This window comes from Prunus persica, chromosome G1 (assembly GCF_000346465.2).
Source record: "Prunus persica cultivar Lovell chromosome G1, Prunus_persica_NCBIv2, whole genome shotgun sequence".
In the NCBI taxonomy this organism is placed as follows: Eukaryota; Viridiplantae; Streptophyta; class Magnoliopsida; order Rosales; family Rosaceae; genus Prunus; species Prunus persica.
Genome location: NC_034009.1, coordinates 11,064,604 through 11,071,608, shown reverse-complemented (window position 1 = coordinate 11,071,608; position 7,005 = coordinate 11,064,604).

Sequence of the window (7,005 nt, the reverse complement as noted above, 5' to 3'; positions counted from 1 at the left end):
TAGTAGTCTCTTTTAGTGAGTTTGATGTAGTGTTGCTAACATGTTGAATGCCCATAAACCTTTAAATTACATTATCACTTTTGTCCACATAACGAAGCACCACCGTCATCTATTCTTTTACTGACACATCACGCGATCCATCAACTAATAAAGAAAAGAACGCATCATTCATATCCTTAATGATTTTCTTAATAGTTTCAGTAACACAAGCATTCACAAGATCTTTTTGAATTGTTGGAGCTAGTAGCTTGAGATTTTTTTGAGCATTTTCTAACATAATGACCTTAATTTTCTCATCATAACCAGCAAGAAATTGTAAGAGCTTCAAATAATTCCTCCTGTTGTTTAAAGTGCCACTCTCATCATGGCAACAAAAAGGAAGACCTTCCTTCAACAAAAATCTCACGCAATCAAGATAAGCTGTCAAGCAAATGTGATAATCAATACAAGCTTGGTTTAATTGTTTTTCAAAACTGTTTGGATGTGTTGCTTGTAATTCATAAGATCCACACAATATTGTCTAGATTGATTATGAACACTTCTAGCCCCTCCAACATATTGCCTAATTATATCTTTCTTCTTCCAATTTCTAAAACCCATATTTGTGAAGGCGTCGCTACACTCTTGACCATTTTGAAATTGAATTTAAAGGGATAACAATAAAGATAAAATGAAGCATCTTTACTTATACTATACTCCAACCAGTCAAACTCATCAAACCAATTGACATTAAAACGTCAATCATATCTTGAAAGATCGTTTTGTGGAAATATGTGATCCTTAGGCTGACATAGACCTTTTTCTAGATATGCCCTTCAAACTTTGTCTCAAATGGTAGGATTATAATCCAACATTTGACGTCGAAGTCCAAGGTTTGTAGGAAGATTAGCCATGACATCTTGCAATTCACTTTCTTTCAAACTATCCACATCTCTCGAACTTGAACTACCCATATTATCCGACCTATTAGTAATTAATGATAACTTTCTCTTAAAGTATTGTTTCATAACTGTATTGGCATAAATAACCAATCAAGCATCGACAACCAATCTACCAACTAATTGAATAAATAAAAACTAATCCAATTTTCTAAGAAGATATAATCTAATTAAAGCATACAAAATAACAAATACAATTACAATCTATTCAAAAACCCCAAATTTATTCAAACTAACCAAAATAAAATCCTAACAACTAATCAAATTTAGGATATAATCTAACATAAAACCCTAATTTATTCTAACTAACTAACCAAAATAAAACCTCAACAATAAAAACTAATAAAGAAAAAATAGGGTTTCAAATAGGATATAAGAATATTTATTAATTAAATAAAGCATAAAGAGATTGGATAACATACTTTCAAATTTGAGGAACAAATACACCTTTGAAATCAAATTGATTTTGGGGGTGAATTTTTTACATTACTGATGTTGTTGCCACTCCACTATTAAGATGTCATCATTGGTGTCGGATTTATGGGGAAGCTACCATCAAATTGAGTGAATGATGGTTTAATAGGTTTAAGGGTTTGATCATTTAGAGTTGAGAATTGAAGAAATGAGTTCAAACTCATTTGGGGGAGCTTAAATATCGGGCAACAATTACTGCCTCTTTTTTTAAAAACCTATGCCAAAACGAGTTCGTTTTGGCCTGGTAAAAAAAAAAACCTTAAGTGCAAAGATGTCGTTTTGATGTCGAGCAAACTATATAAAAAAAGGCGCTGCACTTTGGAGGAAGAAACAACCTGCAATGCGCGCCCTTTGGGACCTTTCATCTAACAGTTTGCAAGGGTCAAGTTTTTCCCTTCTAATAGGGGATTTCAGAGATTGCGGGGGTCAATTAACCATTGCTCCACTATGGATCTGCTCCTACATATACTTACAAAGCAAAAACCCTGCAATGTATGCATGCAAGTTAGAGTTGTAACACTAGCTACCACCAGATGTGTTGAAAGCATGCATGATCGATCAACTTGCTATATATGTTCATTTATGGACACCTCGACCACATTTATTATCACACATGGATCTCACGGAGAGCATAGGAAGCTTACAAAGCTGGTGATGGTGCTTAATGGGATCATCTTACTAAGCTATGCTTCATCTCCCTTTGCGAGGGTCATCTTACTGATCACGATGCGTTTTGATGACAGCACTTGTTCCAATGGCTTTGGTAGATGAGAGAAGAATATTATCCAGTAAGACAAGCGTTATAGAGACGACCCATGCTAGTACAACTTAGATTGACATTCTATGTGTATGTGTGCCCTTCCAATTTTTGGGTGGTGTGTTGGGCAGTGTGTTACTTGCTAATTAAGTAGAGCGTTGGGTAAAGTGCACCCTCAACCAACCTCAGTTGTTGATGAGGAAGAAGCTATAGGTAAGGCATAAAAATAAAGTCGATCCATTATGCTATAGTAAATTTGGCTTACCCCCTCCAAATTGAATTTTCATTACCCGCAATTCATCACTTTTTGTTCATATGAATAAAACTCAATTTTTATAATTCAAAATTCATGACTAGGATCCAACTCATCAAGTTACCTTATTAAACTCAATATCTGATTTATTATAATGTTTAAATTCCTAAAATACCCCTATTTACAATTCAACGTGTCATGTGGTGGTGTTTTAATTTTTCGTTCCCCACTTTATTGTGGTGATCCTCTCTAGAATTTTTATTTACAATTAATTATTCGTTTTAATGATGGGGATGATTTCCATTTACCTAATATATTTTATAAATAATAATTTACGTATTATCTTTTATAAATATTAATAATGTACTTATTATCTTTGATTTTCGCTTTATTTTTTCTATTTTTCTATACAAATAATGTACCTTTTTTATACATAAATTTGTATCTATCTATTTACCTATCTTGTATTAGATATGTGGATAAATTATTTTTTGTATGTATCACCATGATTTATCAATAGACAATTACCTAATAAATATTCTTTTAGACAAAAAGATTAATTTGTAATAGGTATATATTATCATTGTTTAGCTATATTATTGTTATAATTTAGGTAGTATATTACTATATGGTATGTGTATTACATTGTTATTTATGTATTCATTGATTTATTTTTTGTCAAAATGTTTCAATATTAAATAGGTGCCCAATCAAAAATAGTTAAATATAAATGCTAAACATAAGGAATTTGACAAGTAAGGTAGATGATATAGTGTATAAATATTTTATAATATTATGAAAACTATTAACCTATATTCAAATTTGGGTTTTTGATAATAGTTTAAAAATAAGTTGATTTATGTCTAGGATATAAGAGTTATAATGATAGCCAATATATAAGTGGAAGCCAAGCTAGCTATGTATATTCTGTAATAATCCCCACTACATTATTTTAGCTTACTTAAATTTTATCACCCTTTTGTCTTTCATCTTCTAGATATAATTAAACGATGTACATGATAACCATTAAGGCATTGTGAATGCTTTATATATATTGTGAAATTATAAGATTGTATTTATAATTTAGCTAAAAAAGTCACTAGTCACAAATGACAATACAAACTAGCCACAAAAGTCATTACAATCATGGCGGAGCCAATTAAGACCCACAAAAGGTCACTTGACCCTAACTCTTTGATAATTTGTTTCTGTATGTGTTGCATTTGACTTAATTACTTTCTATATTACATGGCTGACCCTTCTCATCTTTTGAGTTTACTCACTTTCTCATTTTCTACTTTTCTTTGTTTACTATTTAAATCGTTGAACTATAACAATTAACCAAGTACGCTACAAAATCCTTCTTGGCTCCAGTAGTATTTTTTTTGAACACAACATCACATGAACACACCTCATAATTCCTAAGATTTCTCGCAATTTCTTTAATCGAATAAGCCAATCAATTAGGCAAAATTCTCACTCGCTAGTTAAGGTTGACCTTCTTTAATAAAATTTCTGGCTCCGCCATTGATTACAATAGTGGAGAAATTTTAAATATTGACAAATAAATTAGCAACATACATGATGATCATGACGTCTCTAATTAATACACTTATTTCAAGGCATATGCATAAATTAAAAGTTTCTTAACCCATTGATGTTTCTGTTGTACTTGCATAATTAATATACACATTTTTTAAACTCTTAACAGTCCATAATGTATAAAGTAATGGGGGTAATCTTTGAATTTGTGCATGATTCAAAGATACTAAACACAAAGATATCACTAGCAAGTTTATCTTTTAACATACTAAAACAAATATGAGCTTGAAAGAGTAAGAATAATATACTTCACGTATAATGATTAATTAGCATTTGATTGCTTGAGGCCTAAGTGGGAGTAAGTATAGAATTACCACTATAAGGAACAGGGCCGATCCATTAGATATGGAGGCCCTGTGCGAAAAAAGCTGATGAAGCCCTATATGTATAAGTAAAATAACAATTTTTAAAATTTTAAAATTCATAAATCATAAATTAAACCGAAATCATTATGTGGCATCAATTACATTATAACCCACAAAATAGAATCAAGATCATCCTTGGTCTATTTTCACATACTCACATCCACTCAATTTTCTTTTTATACCAAAAAACTACAACCAACAAAATAAAGCAAAATACTATAAAACCAACAACATTCAAAAACCCAAGCAAGTACAATCATCAACCAGCAACCAAACCAGCTACAGAATCATCTAAAAATTGTCCTCCTTGCATTTTCAGCTGCAAAATCATTAATAAAACGAGTACAATTAAGTTCTTCCAAGAAATCACTTTCAACAGATATCAAAGTTAAACCATTTAATCTTTCTTGTGACATGGTTGACCGCAAGTAAGATTTCAATAACTTCAATTTTGAAAAACTTCTCTCCGCAGATGCAACTGTAACAGGCAAAGTTAATAATATTCTATAAGCAGTAATTGCATTTGGAAAACAGTTTAGCCTTGTTAAATAACTAAAAATTTCAGTGGTTGTTTTTGCTTCTTTTGGTAGAATCTCTCGTATGATTTTTAACTCTTCAAACAAATCTTTCCCATCAAGATCAAAAGACATGCCACGTTTTAAAAAAAATTCCGAATGATCACAACATGATTCTAAATTATTTGCATTGAATGAGTTTAATTTATTTAAAGTAAATAAAAAACCAAATATATCCTCAATTGTTTGGTAATGTTCAAACCTTCTTTTCAAAGAACCAATTGCTTGATCCACAATATATAAAAAGTAATCAATTCTGAAACTGTCTTCAGCTGATTCATGAGTTGATTGTGTAGACTCATCATTAAGATTCTCATCAAAATGCATCTTTCTATGAATTTGACGTTTTTCCACAGGCTTTGGATCAATCTCCATGTTAGTAGCAATTGTTTTTAGCAACAAACCTAGCTTGAGAAAATCCAAATTCTCTATACTTTTCAAAAAAATAATAAATCCTTTTATTTGATCTATAGCAACATCAATAAGCATATGTCTTTTTCTTGCAATTTTTTATTCACTAAATTGACAGCATGCAATATCTCATACCAAATAATCACAGCTAATAAAAACTCAAAGTTTCCAAGTTCAAGTTTTGCTAAATGATTAGTGTGAGTCCTAATTTTAGAATCATTATCTTGTTCAGCTAATTGGAGTAAAACTTCTCTTACTTCTACAACTTTAAATCGTATAGCTTTAACACTTTCAACTCGACTCTCCCACCGTGTGGTTGACAATGGTTTAAGAGTTAAACCCTTTACATTATCTTTTAAAAAAATTTCAGCGCTTTGTGGAATGAGAAAACAAAGTATAAATATATTGTATCACACCAAAAAAATCATATACTTTCCTACAAGAGTCTGCAATATCACAAAGTGTCAAGTTAAGACAATGACAAGCATATGGTGTGTACAAAGCTCTAGGATTTATATCTAATAGTCTTCTTTGTACACCTTAGTTTTTCTCGTTCATATTGGATCCGTTATCATATCATTGTCCTCTTACATGATCAATATTAAATTTAAGATCTTTTAACACATTTTGTAATTCTTCAAAGAGTCATTCTCCTAATGTATCATCAACTTGTAAGAATTCCAAAAAAGAATTCTTCTACTTTTATTGGATATGTAGAAACATCCACACATCTCAATATCAAGGTCATTTGTTCTTGATGACTTATATCAGGTGTACAATCAAGAATAACAGAAAAATACTTTGCTTTTTTAATTTTTTGAATGATTGAACTTTTGATTTCATGTGCTAACCTTGCAATTAGCTCATTTTGGATCCTTGGACTAAGATAATGATGATAAATTTCTTTTTCATCAATCTGTCTCAAGTGTTCTTTCATGATTGGATCCCATTTCGCTATCATTTCAATTAAGTCCAAAAAATTTCCATTGCTATCTTCATGAATCCTCTCATTCTTTCCACAAAATGCCAAGTTATACTTGCCAATATATGTTATAGCAGTTATTATTCTTATTAATACACCCTTCCAATGTTCTTTCTCTTTATTAATAAGCTGTTGAACATGTTTATCAATTGTAACATTTTTTTGCAATCTCATTTTCAAATCAATCCAAGTGTTCATGTTAATCATGTGTTCACCACTTGTTTCGTGTTCTTTAAGTCTCACACTAAGGTGTACCCAATCATTAAACCCCTCATTAGCTAATGAGTTTATTTTTGGGCTCTTATTAAAAAACTTGCAACAAAAGCAAAACACCTTATCCAAATGCTTGGAATACACCAGCCATTCCCTATCATACTTATCTCCATTTGATAAATAAGTGTAAAACGTTGAGGATAAATGTCTAGAAAATTTATCACTAGGTCCCTTCTCAATTGATAGATCTCTTCTTGGACCATTTGCCAATAACTCATCTCTTGATTTTGAATCTAGACCATCCTAAGTCCTAGGATCGTAAATATCTAGGAATAGATTGACTTGGTTGTTCCTCCTCATTGATTACATTATCATTTTCAACATGAGCATGACCTAAGTTTTCCATATTTTCATTAGCCTGTTCATCATAATCTA